General features: G+C 48.8%; 1 long non-coding RNA gene across 1 annotated transcript in view; it reads right to left on the bottom strand.

Annotated features, from left to right (window-relative positions):
- Positions 1 to 16,454, bottom strand: part of LOC149346324 (uncharacterized) — a 116,921-nt gene that overhangs the window by 89,904 nt on the left and 10,563 nt on the right. The window contains exon 2 of the long non-coding RNA XR_016292068.1: positions 6,993 to 7,048. This is a non-coding gene — a long non-coding RNA (uncharacterized LOC149346324). The remainder of the gene's footprint in view (positions 1 to 6,992; positions 7,049 to 16,454) is intronic.

Raw genomic sequence — 16,454 nt, 5'->3', positions numbered from 1 at the left:
GCAGTTTCGCTGCTTACCATTTTATTACCAAAACAGTTTGTGCTCTCTCCAAGAACCACCACATTTCCACTTGATGTCACAACTAAAGCAGCTACGCTGTGTTACGTTTCCAATTATTCTGGGCTTCGAGACAGTGGGTTTCAGATGGACATCCGCTTGTCTGCACAAATTCCTTCCGGCTGATCCCACGGGCTCGCGGTGCTCTTAAGTTTCAAATTCCTCTGTGCATCGAGACCACGGTGTGGAGATGGCCGTCCTCTGCCTGGGAAGTTTCATCACAGCCATCTACTTGGGCCACAGCAGCATGGTATTGTGTGCGTCGGCGGCGACGGCGGTGCTCTGCGTGATTCACGGTGGATGCGGCAGATGTTGTTTACAGCGAGCAACGACGCCTGTATACTCGCGCTTGCGAAGAGACTTCTCCTCTAGCCTTGTGCAGAACCCAAGCGCGAGTGAAACTTCGGCATTCCGTCCACATGAAGAGCTGTGCAGTTCAGGTGTCTGGCCTTGGCCCCCACTTGGATCTCCTCCCGTGCTTGTCATCACTGTTGCAAGAACATTTTGCCGGATGTGGCGAGAGGGCGTCGAGTACGTCCTGGTGGGCGGTTCCCGAAGACTGTACACGTGAACTAAACTACAATGATTGGGCGCTTTTAATCGAGCTAAATTCCCCAACCAGGGACCTAGGGACGAGGGACCCCTTTAAAAAGTAGCCGCAGTGCTCATTTTCCAGTACCAAAATCTCCTTAATCGCCATGTAAATAAATCTCTGCTGAGTTTCTCTCTTCCTCGAACCGTTTCTGCATCGACGTCAACCGCGGTGCCCGATTGCCTGCAGCCCGACCTCTGACATGGTTTTTCGCTACCCGTTGAGTCCGCTACCGGAGCAGACACAAGGCAACAGCTGCCAGTTAGCGTGGATTTTTTAGTTAAAAGGCCCAGTTTCTGTTTCATTCTTTCTGTTATTGTCATTTTTACATACAACTAGATAAAATAAATACGGCAAATGTTGCGAGGTTGCCAGACAGAGCACCCAAATTGCTTGCATCCACGTGGACGGAATTAGACTGAGAAAGGACTGCGATTGGGAAAATAAATACGCATTATCTATCCTTGCAAAGCTATGGAGTTCTGGGCAACGCTCATAATGAACCTGTCCGACGTACAAACCTGACGCAGGGCAGCGAAGCTCAGCGGTGTTGACGATAGAAATGAGCGCCAGCTCATCCGCAAATTCTCCGGACTCATAGGAGGTTGTGACCAGTGAATACTATGCCAACGGGTTGAAGAAGCAAATCAGCTGGTGTGCTGCGTTTCTATCCTATCGTAACGAGTACTGATACATATGTATGGTATCACCAAATCTATGGTAGATATCATACATTCCTGCTTTGCATGCTTTAGGTTATATTAGCTTTCAAAGTTCTGTGGCCTCTTTTTCTTCTTCTCCACAGTAAACATGGCACATAACCCCGAGGGGCTGTGGCTTCTCTCCTGATAGCATCTTTTTCTTTACTGGAATAAGCCTTGATGATTCTGTGCAGCTACCCTTGCTTTACACCTCTGTGCAATTGCTTCATTACATTGCTGAGATCGCAGCCATGTTGGTCGCTTCAATGTGAAAAGCATTCACAACCTATATCCGGAGCTCCACTGTAAGCACAGTATTTTGCAGAAATATACACTGTGCGGCGTAGGAACCATGCAGATGGCCGCGTGTTACTTTACAGATCACCGGGCCGTCTATCTGGCCGTAAGTAAAGTTTAATAACCTGTGTCGCCATCATCACATGTCTAGTCTGTAATGTACAACAGATAGCCATGACCGCAAGCAAAAAAAAAAAAAACAGACGTAACCAGGGATATACCGTACCTCTCACTAAGCATATTATGGCATGGCTGAACTAAGCCACTGCCATTCTTTTTAAATAAAGAGGGTGTTTCACCTTAGAATTTAAACAGTTTTTGAAACTATAATTTTGGAGTAAGAAGAGCGCTTTTCTTCCATAGCATTGTGAGCGATGTAGCACATCAGAATATTGCTACGACTTGGAAACTGGCAGGATGATTAACTAATATTGAATAAAGTTTTTAACTACTACTGTTAGGCTCCATAGTTATTAAGAGGTTTGCAACCCACCGTAAATAATAATTATCTTAGTTTGTGGAATTTCGAAAGAGCGGTTACCCTCGGCGCTGTGGTCAAACAAATTTTGGCTCTGTCGTAAAAAAAAATACATGGGTTTTTGAGAAGCTTGCAGCCAAACCAACCTTCCAGTACACATTACTCGTTAAAATAGCCAAAGTTTGTTGGGCCGCAGCACCTGGCGGAACCGGAATGTGAAAATTCTAAAAAGTGATATTGGAATTATTTACGCTCGGCACATGCCTTTCAATAATTAAGGACCCTAAAACTAATCGTCAAAAAGTTAACTATTCAGTATTAAGTAATGAGCAGGCTAGTTAGCAAGCCTTAGCTGTATTCTATTGTACTACACTGCTACGGATGTTATGCCGAAAAAGCCTTCTAACTTAAAAAATTGGTTTTTGGACACCATACCTCGGACAAAACGCATTTAGTTATTTATTCACTTAATTATTTATTTATTTATATTACCCCTCAAGGCCAGTGGCATTACAGAGGGGTAACATTATAGCGGGGGCATTACATATCTCGGTGCACACCTGAACTGCGCCGTAGGGAAAGAGAGGACCGGTGGGAGTGAAAGAAGAAAGAGAGGAATAGGTGACGCAGTGGTCCGAATAATTTCAACCACCTGGGGACCCGTAACGTGCACTGACATCACATATACCTTTTTAATCCGGTCTATACCTTCAAAGATGTTACAACCTACTATCAAGATAGTCATCGCCTTTACCCTCACGCATGTAAAGCCCTCAACAAGGCGAATGAGCGGATCCTTCTCCGCTTTCTCGCCAATACATTGCTGGGCCCGGCAGCACTAAAACATTTCGACCGCTTCTTTAACGGCAGCTGCCCGCACTGTAGAGCGGTGTCATCGGAAACCTATCACATCATGTGGGCCTGTCTCTGCAACCCGGCCATTCCCCCCATATCCAACCGAACCCGAGAGGACTGGGAGGCGACCCTACTCGGCTACCATGACTTAAGCCTGTTTCACATGCCAGCGAAAATGCTAGCGAATCCTGTCGCCGCGGCGGAAAAACCTGTTTTGAGTCGTCGCTGCGACGAGCGGCGAGGTTTCAACAAGTTGGAAATTTTCGCTGCGACGCGCCGCTCAATCGCTCAGGCGCTTGCATGTGAACCGGCCTTTACAGGCCCAACAAGCCTTAGTCGGGCGCGCCCGGGCGGTGGCGACCGCCACTAGGGTCCCAATCTAAGGACCTCCACCTAGTGCTTGTAAGGACCAGTCCATTGCGGGCTGAAAGGATACCTCCAGTCTCTTCTAAATAAATGTTGTCTCCACCACCAAATACCTTCAAAGATGTTGCAACCTACTGTCAAGATAGTCATCGCCTTTACCCTCAACCATATGAAGGCCTCAAGAAAGCGGATCGTGGTGATGGTGAAAACATTTCAGGAAGAGAAGGTATATTTCGATCAGCCGATCCTTACAGGCACTAGGTGGAGGTCCTTAGTTTGGGACCCTAGTGGCGGTGGCCACCGCCCGGGCGCGCCCGACTAAGGCTTGTTGGGCCTGTAAGTCATGGTAGCCGACTAGGGTCGCCTCCCAGTCCTCGCGGGTTGGGTTGGATACGGGGGGAACGGCCGGGTTGCAGAGACAGGCCCACAACATGTGATAAGTTTCCGATGACACCGCTCTACAGTGCGGGCAGCTGCCGTTAAAGAAGCGGTCGAAATGTTTTAGTGCTGGCGTGCGCAGCAATGTATTGGTGAGAAGGCGGAGAAGGAGCCGCTCATCCGCCTTCTTGGGGCCCTGACATGGAGGAGGGTAAAGGCGATAACTGTCTTGATAGTAGGTTGTAACATCTTTGAAGGTATAGATCGGATTAGGTTCGGGTTCCTGATCGGGTGGGGAGGAGAAAACAGCCCAATGAAAGAGCGCGCGGGCGGCTGCGTCTGCTACCGCGTTTCCTGCCAAACCCTGATGAGCAGGGGCCCATACAGGTATAAGGTAACGGATGAGCGAGTCCTTCTCCGCCTTTTCACCAATACATTGCCAAGCCCGGCAGCATTAAAAATTTGACCCCCTCCTATAACGGCAGCTGGCCGCACTGTAGTGCGGTGTCTTCGGGAACCTATCACATGGTGTGGGCCTGCCCCTCCTACCCGGCCATTCCCCCCATTCCCAACCCAACCCGGGAGGACTGAGAGGCGACCATGCTCGGCTGCTTCCACGACTTACAGGACCAACCAGTCTTAGTCGAGCGCGCCCGGGCGGCGGCCGCCGCCATTGGCGTCCCAAACTAGGGACCTCCACCTAATGCTTGTAAGGATCGCTCCCTTATGGGCTGATCCAAACATACTTCCTCTCTCTTCGTAAGTCCTCCTAAGTATCCCGAGCTGCACGTCTAGGACAACGCAGTCCTAACAGCTTCAGTGAGTTTGCTGGGTCTGGAGGCAGCATTGATTTCTGCAATTCTTTTCGATGGAAAGTGCAGACGCAGTCGGAATCAGAGAGATGCGATTATGTGCAGGCTTTGAACGCAATCCGAATAATCCAGCGCGGCGCGTAGCACTCTAGCCTCTTGAAAGATCTTGCAGTCCTCTAGCGTACTCCTTTCGCTTTTTAAGCAGGACTACGCTGCCGAAATATTACGTCCAGAAATGTAAATTACCTCCATGTTATCAAACCATCACAAGGAAGAGGACATGTGCACATGTACCAACTCGCCAAATTTTCCACCCATTTGTAAGCTAGTTAGAAGAATAATACTGCAGTTTTCTGCCCGGCCATTGCATTAGCCGCGCTGCATTCGTATGCATACTCACCCATTGGAGTGTGTCGCGAAGCTGCATTGATCTATTGGCAATGATTCAACCTCCGCTTTCCTAGGCACGAGCGAATATGCTACGGTCGCAACTTAGCGCACGAGGTCCGTTTGTGCACATATATACACTGCGGACAACTAGAAGCAACTAACATCTTCATAAAAGCGGAATTATCCTTCATGCGCAGCCAGCTGCAGTTCGAGAAAGTGAAAAGAGCACCATGCAACTACTATTAATAGCTGCGTCTTTATTATCGAGACCAGGTGAAATAGCGCAGGGCCGCAACCGCCCATTTTGCTGCCACAGAGCCTGAAAGGTTTATTAAAAAGGCAGAAGTAATGCCATTGCACAGATGGTAGGCAGCACAGCCTGAGCGTGCTGACAACACAAATTCTATTACGGGCGCCAACAAGCTAACAGCTGCTTTGGAAGAAGCGCCGCTAGAACCACCAGCATTGTGCTTCAACAATCAACACATCGACGACGGGCGAAAGAAAGGAAAGAAAGACACTGGGAGCAGCAAGAACCTCGCACGTGTAGGAGGCGTACCTATGCACAATACGCATTTCACTTGCCTGGGCGTCCAGCTAGATGACACTGAAAGAAGTTTTCGCTTTTCCTGTGCACTGTGTTTATTCATCTCAGTGACTGTTCTTGCGAAAAATACGCAGAACCCCGAGCGATTCTGCTATATTTTGTTTTGTTGACGCGGTACACGTAATACTGCCTCCGATGATCAGATCAAAAATTGCCAGCTTTGTATGCTGGATAACTGCCTGTGTACAGAGTTGCTGTTTTTGTTCGAATGATGGCCTGAGGGCAAATGAGTCAGTCTTGTTTAGTGCATTGTGCCCGCCTCCCTGTTTTAAACATTTTTATGATGCCGTCACTAACTGTGTTGCGGAATCAAAGGCCACGCTTATAAAATAGTAAAATATGGCTCAAATGAACTATTTAACAAAGTTTCGCTGATTTTCTGAACCGTACAAGACATCTGTTAACTTTGAAAATGATGTTTTAGCCAGAATAATTCATAAAAACAATCGCTGACAAAAAGGCGTGCACTGTCGGTACTCATGAAAGTGACGACATCATGCCTTGTGTGGTAAAACCACACCTAACTCTTAGTTTTTCTGAACTGGCGAATAAATTTCGCAGGAACTCTACATAAAAAAGTGCTCTGAATTGAAGAATTAGAGCAGGTTCTGACGCATTGTAAAATTTAGATATTGATTCTGAAAGCCTATTTCAAAGTAAGAGTATGCAATTCTCCTTCCAGCATTTAACAGTTCAAGAACGTAAGTAATGACGCACTAAGCGCTAGTGCGAGTTATGATCTCCATCGAACTGAGTCCAAAAAGTCAAACAAAATAAATTAATATAGAAAACTTGGTTTCACTCTGTTCATGCGCCTTCGTTAGTAATAATAACTGTTTTACTTTAGTAGAGCTCATGACCATGCCGTGTGCGTCTCAAATAAGGGTGGCCTACCTTCAAATAATAACAATCTTTCTATGACTTCGCACCTCCAGTCATCGATTTAACTGTTTTTGCTGACTTTCTGTTTTCATTACCCAGCTTAGATTTTCGTAAAATGTTTCCGTGAGCACTTATTTTTTGTTATATTTCTACATCCAATCACAGTTTTTCTCCGCCATCAGGGGTAACCTTGACCCTGCAGGCTTTCTGTAATTTCTCCACCTTGCAATCTTCCACCCCGTGATACGTATGACGCCTCTTGGTGTTCAATCTGCTATTTAACCTATGGCTTATCTTCCCTTGTCATCCCGGACTCCTACTTATCTTATTCTAACTTTTTGATCTCCGCCGTGGTATATCACCTCTGATTAATTCCCTGTTTCTGATCTGTTAATTTTACTGTATCTACAATACACCTATCATTTTCTTTTTGATAGCCTGCAGGGTTATTCTCAGAATAATTTGTGACCTTATTGTTCGCCTTGAACTGTTATGCAAAGACTATATTACATCGTATGCAGAAAAGGTTTTCTTGAAATGAAGATTTGCAAGAAATAGCAAGATATAATATACTCACCATTTCTACGTATCGTTCTTTTTGTATGTCCTCTTGGGATCTATTTCCCAAGTTAACTGTAAGAAAAAGAGAAAATACAAAATGAATTATACTTCGTAAACGCCGCAAAACAAAAACTCGCGTGATTTTACCTAAGCTCTTTTACACATCAGAAAGTGTCTTGAAATGGCAATTTATATACATTTATATTTGAGATCGCGTGGCGGTAGCTTCAGTAGATGATAATAGGCAATGCTTTAAAACATGGCTGGAAGTTACCTCTTTTGCTTACCAATCTTAAATAATTGAAAATTAAGAAACTCAATTTTTATATCCCTTCAACATCCACCCTTTTCGAAATTTTTGCGTTCGCATAAAGTATGCGGGTTTGGTTTATGACTTCTTAATGTCAAAAAGCGAATCAGGCTGTGAGGGACGCTGCAGTGAAGGGCTCTGGAAATTTTGGCCACCTGGGATTCTTTAAAGTGCACTGAGATGGCACGGTACATGGGCCTCTGGAATTTCGTCTCCATCGAAATGCGACCGTCGCGACCGCGATCAAACCCGCGTCTATCGTGTCAGCAGCCGAGCATCATAACCATTGAACCATCGCGGCTGCAAATAATGAATGTAGACTGTAAAAAAAATTCACAAGTATAATATTTATTATCGAATTACTTGAAGGCTTTGGAATATTACTTGTAACTGCGCATGTTTAAGACCTTGTCATAGCCGAGTGTTTGTGGAGTCCTTCCAAAGGAAAAAAAAGTAGAAAGGAGGGAAACAGAACCGAAGTAACCGCGAACTGCTAGTGGTTTCTAAATAAAGACCTGAGGCCAGTGCGTGTATTAGTCGCAGTACGTTTTATGCCAATGGTCGTTTTGAAGCACTGGCGTTTGGCAGTAACAAATTCCAAAGACAGGTGATACCGGCATTAGGCCAGCTGGCGTAAATGCTGGCACATCCCGTCTATTAAATGCGCGGGAAGAGATCTGCGGATGTTGCCGGGCAGGGAGCTTGTGGGCAGTCTCCCAAGCGCATGCAACGTTGCCCGGACTCGACGCATGTCTTCGAGCTCTCACCCATAGCCTCCTATATTTTCCACGCCTGGGCATCGGCGTCACGGCCAATGGATGCCAACCGTCGCACTTTTCGTCAAGGCTGCGAGCGCTGCTTCTCGGCGATTTGCTAGGACTAGACGTGCGGCGTCAAATGAGGCGCTCGTCACCATGAAGTGCTGGCACCGGAGAATACCTAAAACCTCATTCATCGTCTGCTTTATCGCGGCGACACAAGCTTTTGCCGCACGCCGTGAAAGGCGCTCGCATCGTAGAGAACCCGTTTCAGGTACAGAGTCTGAAATGAGCGTGAACCACCAGCACGCGCCCATTGGCGTCTTGTGGCCAAGGGGGAAAAAGGGGAAGAAAGTGGGCCGTATGAGATTTCGGCTGTTCGGGGGCGAGGAAAGCGGGGATGTAAGCATGCACACGAGGTCCGAGCGTCCAGAATGGCAGTCTCCGCGGAATACATTTTCATTAACCCCTAGCCTGCAGTCTGCAACTACGTGGTTGGAAGGCTGGCACCTCTGGCCATCCGCATCTTACGTTCCCACACCGTCCCCTCTCGCGCCATGCAAATCATCTGGGTGCCCGCTCACGCGGCCCTTCCTCGCAACGAGGCGGCTAATCGGTTTAGTGTGACAACTTTTAAAAAATGAAATTATGGATTCTATCGAACAGTGAAGTAAAACTTCAAGAGGACACACAGATGTAAAACAAATGTTGCATAAATAACTACGCTCTTGGCTATGAAGTTCGAAAGCGTCTATCATGATACTTGCAACACGACTCACCGTAATCACATCGACGCAGGGAGACGACGCATTGTCAGTGTTAATACATTCGTTAGGCCTAAATTAAACCATACTCTATCCACAACGGTCAAACACACTCCGAATTCATGTTGCTCGAAGTTTTCCGCAAAGCATGGCATCTGCTTCGGCTTCAGATGGCTGTTCGGGCACACGGCTTCGAGTGCCATTTTGAGTATTTTGGAGCCTTTCCACGTGTTCTTCGATTGATTCGTGGGCTTGCCGTCGTGGGGATGTTTGCCGCATGTTTAGGCGCCGTTGCTGCGCAAGAGTGACAGTAGACTTTTCCTCTGTTGTTTCATCTCTTGTATGCGGTTTTCTTTTGCATTTCCCTGTTTCGCTGCGTAAAGGTGGCTCATGTACATCACAGTACAAATGTCTCTCTGATCAAACGCCAATTAACCCTGTTCTCTTCTAGCTGTGCGAACCATCCTATTAGATTTTTCGTTACCATCTGTGTACCTATTCCTTGCTACGTCCATTTCTTGAGAAGCACGGCGTATCCAAGACACCTAGGTTAAAGTGTCGCAGGGTGGTGGTGGTGGTGGTGAAAGCTTTTAATTACTGAAATAGAGTTTGGGAGCCACAGAGTGGCCCCGCTTCATGGTCGGCGTCCCTAGTCCGGGACACCGCATGACAATGCCCCGTCTCTAGCCCGTTTCACCAGAGCCATTTGGGACTCAAGCGAGGAGCAGTTGAGAAGGGCAGTCTCCCATGCCTCTCTGGAAGGGGTAGGGGAAGGGGGGAGGTGGGGATTTTGAGTACATGCCCACGCCATGTGGAAGATATCACAGGTCTCCCCACAGTGTGGGCATCGCCCATCCGTGTTAGGATCGTAATGCTTTAAGATTGCAGGACAGAGTACAGTACCTGTCTGCAGGCGCCTTAAAGTTCGCTCCTGCGTCTTACTCAGCCCCTTTGCAGGGGCCGGGAAATGTCGGTGGATGTCGCTATAATGCGTTATAATTTCCTTGAATCGCAGGAGCGGCTGGTTAGTCTCCGAGCCAGAAGAGCTGGGATGAGGAGCCCGGTGAGTAAGCGCTCGGGCAGCCGCGTCAGCGGCCTCATTACCTCGTAAGCCCTGGTGGCCAGGAGCCCAAATGATTCTTTTGGGTGTTGGATCAGTGGCAGTTCGTCTTAGAATGCAAGCAGCTAAGGGGGAGATCTCCCCTGCCAAGTAATGATCACATGCTTTTCGGGAGTCCGTAATGATGATTCTCGAATTGGCGTGGGCGGCAGCAAGCGCTATCGCTACTTCCTCGGCTCGCATTGAATTCGGGGCTCGAAAAGAGAGTCCATCAACGTGCATTTCCTGGTGAACGACAGCGGCCGTGTAAAATCCCGTGGGCGATGGTCCTGCTACGTCTACATAATATACACCGGGTCGGGAGCCGTGTTGTCTCTCAAGAGCCCGAGCCCGCGCTTGTCGCCTGTTTACGTGCATGTCGGTGTCCATGTTACGGGGGAGCGGGGAGACCCAGAGCATATGGCGCCACAGTACTGGGTACGCTCCGCCTCCTCTGGAGTGCAGTCGTGTTGGATGTGTAAGCGGTTTAGCAGGCGGGGCCCAGGGGCCGTCTGCATGAGCCGCGTGTATTGGTTCACGAGGTGGGCCTCCCGCAGCTCCTGGTAGGAGTTTAGTACCCCCAATGCCTTGAGTTTGGCATTAGAGGTAGCCACCGGGAGATCCAGGGCTCGCTTAGTTGCCTTGCGGATGACGGCGACTATTCGCGCCTCGTCTTGCTTAGTAGTGCGGAGATATGGCACGGCGTAGAGGATCCGGCTAGTCACAAAGGCATAGACGAGCCGAAGCGCGTCCCTGCCCCGCAGACCGCCCCGCTTGTTGGAAACGCGGCGGATCATGCGCCCTACCTGTTCGCCTACTCTCTTGAGTTTCAGAATGGTGGAGTCCGGTCTGAGTCTGTGGTGAATGAAAAGGCCCAGAATACGGAGCTCCTACACCTCTCTAATAGGACCTCCTGACAGAGAGATGTGAATTGCTGTCCTATCCTTTGGGTTCGCTCTGACATGCAAAAGCTCTGATTTCGTTGGAGCACATTGGAGCCCACAGTCAATAGAGAGAGAGAGAGAGACTCTTTAATGAAGAGCAGAGAATTTAGCCGGCGTTTAAAAATCGCTGGCATGCTACTCTGCGTAGGGAGGGGAATTTGGGAGATAAAGACAGAAGGAGAGCAGAGTGGGAGAGGTAAAAAAAACGAAGATAAAATGCGGCCATGAAATGGGTACTAAGGATGCAATGGCGAGAATTGATGTAACCTATGGAGTGATGGAGTGCATAGTCCGTCAAATGGGCTGACGAAGTTCACTGCATGAAGAATGCATGAAGGTGACGTGAAAGTGAGTTTAAAGCTTATCAAGATGTCCAATGTCTCTTAAATATGTGAATAGAAAAGTCATTGCAAGTCTCTGTTGCCTAAGGCAGGCTAAGGGACCTAAAACTTTGTCCATTGTAAGGGGCACTGAGCAGAGCTTCTGCATGCAATGTTCATAGTACGCACGCTCGTTGGCGTATGCAGGGCACTCAAGCAAGATATGCTCCACAGTTTCTATCGCGGTACAGTTGTCACAGTGCGGACTGTCCATTTGTCTAAAACTGTATCGTAAGCCGTTTGTATATGCAGCATTAAGACGACGTCGATGATAAAGTGTTTCCAGATGTCGAGGAATTCTGAGTGAGAGTCTTGATCTAAGATGTGGGTCGATTGAGTCAAGAAATTGGTACTGATATGTGGGCAAACTCCAAAGCCGATACATTTCTTCGGAAGAAAAACTTTTGGCCACCTGGGACGCATCACATTTCGTAAAAAAAGTTCTAATGTATCTTCGATGTTGATGGCCCTTACGGGCCGCTTCATCTGCTTTTTCATGAGCCTGAATGCCACAGTGAGCAGGTACCCACTGAAATATTATGCAGTGGCCTGCGGCAATAGCTAAATGATGTAGATATCCGATGTCCAGGGAAACTAGCTGGTGATTCGTTTTCTTCAGCAGTTTGGCCAGGATCTGGAGAGATGCTTTCGAATCGGTGAAGATAACCCAACGGTCGGCGGTTCGGCGCAGGATGTAAGAAACAGCTTCCTTAATGCCGTGAAGCTCAGCTGTCGTAGAGGATGTCCTCCGCTGCAGCCGGTAAGAAAGGGCATGGCCTGTTGAGGGCACATAAAGGCCACATGATGAGGTTTCTTTAGTAGTTGAACCATCGGTGAAGATATGGGTGTGCTGCCTATATTCCTCCGTTAAGTAGGCGAGAGTAGTTTGCAGAAGCGCTGCCTGTGGCATGCGGCTCTTTGCATTCACACCTTTAGAGGAGAGAGTGTCCATGGAGGAAAGGCCAGAGGTAGTAGTTTCTGTGGCTGATTAATAGTAGGGATGGGCAGGAGCTGCACTGCCTGGCCAAAGCTAGAGTTGCTGTGAGTTAGGTGGACACGGTGCAGGAAGTGCTTCTTCCCTTGAAGAACATGGCGGAGATGGGTGCGCATAGTTTCCTGGGCGGCAATCACCTCTAGTGGGAGACATCCTGCCTCCGCCACTGTTCCTGATGCAGAGGAACCCTTTGGGAGGCCAAGGCATATTCGCAGGCAGTTGTTCCGTGCGGCAACGAGAGACTTATTGCTTGATGTAGATAATCTTTGAAACACTGGTAGACAGTAGCGCAAGGTTCCTTCAACGTAGGCTTTTTCAAGCAGAAGCATTGATCGGCAGTTACTACCCCACCTTGTTCCCGCCATGAACCTAAACACTTGCGATGCTGCAGTGATCCTCTCGCGGAGTGTTTTGATCTGAGGTGTCCATGACAGATTATAGTCGATTACAACACCCAGGAATCGCTGAGATCGTACATATGGTAGCGATCGTCCGCCTAGGAGCAGCGGATATCGGGTCATCGTTTTTCTTGTAAACGCCATTGCAACACTCTTTTCTGGCGAGAGACGAAGACCTCTGGAAGCCAGGTACATCGAAATGTGCAATAGCGCTCTCTGTAGATGTTGCTGGGTGATATAGCGCGAGCGTGATGCGGTCCAGATGCAGATATCATCAGCATAAATTGTTATACGGACCCCTCGCGGAAGGTTTCTTCTTATGTGTATAAGGGCAATATTGAACAGGAGAGGGCTGAGCACCGCTCCCTGTGGTAGCCCCTCTCTACTGCGTGAAAGCGTGTTGGACCGTTTGGAGTGGTCATAAAAATTTGCCGTTCTTTCAAATAATGCCCAATCCATTTGTATAGCTTTCCTCCAAGGCCAAGACTGGCAAAGGCGGCGAGTATTGCATGGTGAAAGACAGAGTCAAAGGCGGCCTTGATGTCTAGGAAAACGGCTGTCCGGATGTACCCAGCATGAAGGTACTCCTCAATTGATGAGACGAGGGAGATGATAATGTCAGTCGCAGACCTGTTTTGACAGAACCCGTTCATTTCTTGGGGGAACTCATTTCGGCTTTCTAGGAACCAAGTTATGCGTTTGCAGATCATGCGCTCCATGAGCTTACCTACGCAGCTCAGTAGGGCAATGGGCCGGAATGATGCGTAGCTTGTTGGCTGCTTACAGGGTTTCAAAACAGGCACAATTTTCGCCAGCTTCCATTCCGTGGGGACCTCACCAGTCATCCAGGAAGAATTGTAATACTCCAGGAGTCGAAGACGGGAGGTGTGGGGTAGCTTTGCAATGGCTTCATAGGTCACCTCATCGTGACCCGGAGACGTGTGTCTATTTGTCTCCGCGATAGCTGTGGATAGTTCTTCCATTGTGAAAGGCAGGTCTAACGATGGCACTGCCGCCTTTGGGATGCCTGATTGACCATTTGCGGAGAGTGTCGAATGCCCTGACCCTGCCGACAGTAGCCTGCAGTATTCTTCTGAGACTTCTTTTATAGATTTTTGTTCGTGAAGGGAGAGTGCAGCGAAGGGGTGGAGTTGTTGAGGTGGCGTGCGCATACCTCTAACTATCCGCCAAATATTGGTTACTGGTTGGCGCACATCCAGCGTAGAACAAAAGTCACGCCACTTTTGCCGACTGAATTTATCCATATAGCGTCGAATGTGACGTTGTGCCCGTCGGCATGCACGTAGGTCATCGAGGCTTTTTGTGCGCAGAACTTTCCTTTCAGCTCGCCGGCGTATAGCGCAGAGCCTTTGAAATGTGTCATCATTTGAGGCTATCATTTTTAGTTGTAATTTGTGTACTCGCTCTCTGGCAATACGCCATTGTTGATGCTAATTCCTCATTGCGAGTTGCCGCAGTAATTCCTCTGCTTACAGCGCCCTTGTATGCGTTCCAGTCTGTAGATTTTGTAAGGAATTTCTTTGGGTTCCTCTGCGCATGGAAAGCCGATATGAGGATTGGGTAATGGTCGCTTCCGCGTGTCTCCAAATCAGTGCACCAGCCAAAGTTGTGGGCGAATGAACTTGTGACAAATGTCAAGTCGATGCTGCTGGTAGTCGTCGGGCCTCGGAGGTAGGTGATGCTGCCATCATTTAATGGCTGAACCGAATGCTTGGAGAGAAGTTTTGCAAGCTTGGCACCTCGGGCACATGTATGTGAGCTGCCCCAAATTTCATTATGAGCATTGAAGTCTCCGCAAATAATATGCGGTGAGGGCGTCCTTGCTATCAAGTTATCAAGTCTCATAGCATCAAGCGGCGTGCCTGGCTCAAGATATACTCCAATCAGAGTGTACTGTTGTCCGGCAATGACTGTGACAGCGCACACGTATTCATTGTCACTGTGAGGCGGGACATCAACCGATGAGGCCTGGATATCCTTGCGAAAGCCTATCAGCAATCTACTGACGTTATCTGGTCGTTGTGAATGATGGAAATAGTATCCGTGGAGTCGGAAAGTTTCCTCGACGCGTGATTCACAGATTACTATGAAGGGGAAGCGGTACGTTCGCACGAGCTGTCGGAAATCTGAGAGTTTAGAGCGTAGCCCGCGAGCGTTCCACTGGAAAATGGTGCATGTACGAAAGATGTTGTGGATTGTCAGCTGCGGCGAAGTTCTCGCTGTTGAAGCCATGATTACTGAAGTGTGGTATTACGCCCCTGCGGAGCGTAGGAGAGCGACACCAACGGCTCCATTGCAAGGACAGCTTCTACTTCTGGGAGTCCTCCTGACGAGGGGTTTGCACGGATAAGAGCCTTGATGGCTGCAAACAGCATCGGAATGAGTAGGCTTGTGATATCTTGTTCAGAGTTTCCGGTTTGATGCTTGTCGCTGATCTTCCTGTCATGTTGTGGCGCCTTAGGCTCAGAGCGAGCGACGCTGTTTGTCGGGTCTTGTGCAGTGCGCTGCAGCAGCTTTGATGAAGGAGAAGAACCAAAGGACTTCCCACGCTTCTTTTTTACTGCAGTCAATAGCATACGCGTCGACTATGGAAGCGGCCTGCTGAAGGCGGGCCTCCATGTCCCCAAGGCTCCCCTTAGTGGTCCAAATTGTAATGTCATCTGCATATAACGCGTGTTGAATGCCTTCCACCCGGGCCAGTTGGCTTGGGAGGCGCATCATAGCTATGTTGAACAGGAGCGGTGATAACACCGCTCCGTGAGGGATACCCCGTGTTCCCATCATGTAAGGGCCGTATTCCTCGCCCTCAATCCGAAGAAAGGCCTGGCGATTAGTCAAGAAATCTCTTACATACGCGTAGGCCCTAGCCCCACAATCGGTAGAACTCAAGTTGGCTAGGATGCTTCCGAGTTTAACATTGTCGAAAGCCCCTTTCAGATCAAGGGGGAGGATGGCTTTGTCATTGTGTTGCATAGTTGTGGGTCGTATTACATCCCTGTGCAGCTGGAGAAGGACATCCTGTGCAGACATGTGGGGGCGAAACCCGAACATGGTGACTGCAAAGAAGCCCTTACTCTCCAGGTATGGAGAGAGGCGATCCCGAACCATCATCTCCATTAGCTTTCCCGCACATGAGGTCAGTGATATGGGCCTCAGGTTGTCCGTATTCACGGCCTTACCTGTTTTAGGGATAAACGTCACAAGTGACGTTTTCCACTCGGGAGGGAGTGGACGCCCGTCCCAGATCTGGTTGATGTATTCTAATAAATGGAGGTAGGCTGAGTCCGGTAGGTTCGCCAACAGGTTCACTGTTATGTGATCCCGTCCCGGAGCCGTACCCCGGCGCATTTTTGCTAAGGCCGCTTTAAGGTCGTGCAACTCAAAAGGGGCATCAAGTGTTTCATTGGGCCTGCCAGAGTACATGTACTCAGGCCCAGGCGGCTCCTCCGTACGACAAATATATCTGTCGCACAGAGTGTCCGCAAGTTGCGCCGTCGTACCTTGATACCCTTGCGGAGCCCGCCGGAGCTGCTTTTGCGTCTCCCCTCTCGTTTGAGAGGGGTCGATTAGACTGCGAAAGAGACGCCACGTCCTCTTCGAGCTCATCTGATGAGCTGCGGCGTCGCAGCGTGCTATCAATTTGAATCTGAGAGTCCGGCAGCATACGCTGCAGCTTGCTCTGTGAGTTTGACTATGCGGTCACGTAATTCGCGATTAGTTTTCTGCTTTTTCCACCGTATAGTTAAGCTCCGGCGCGCCTCCCACAAATGCAGGAGGTGGGTGTCCACTGCGGGGATCTCTTCGGTGGTT

This window comes from Amblyomma mixtum, chromosome 4 (genome assembly GCF_055824585.1).
Source record: "Amblyomma mixtum isolate Tamu chromosome 4, ASM5582458v1, whole genome shotgun sequence".
Classification (NCBI taxonomy): Eukaryota; Metazoa; Arthropoda; class Arachnida; order Ixodida; family Ixodidae; genus Amblyomma; species Amblyomma mixtum.
Note: the sequence above shows the minus strand (reverse complement) of the source record. Positions and strands in the feature narration are given on the sequence as shown.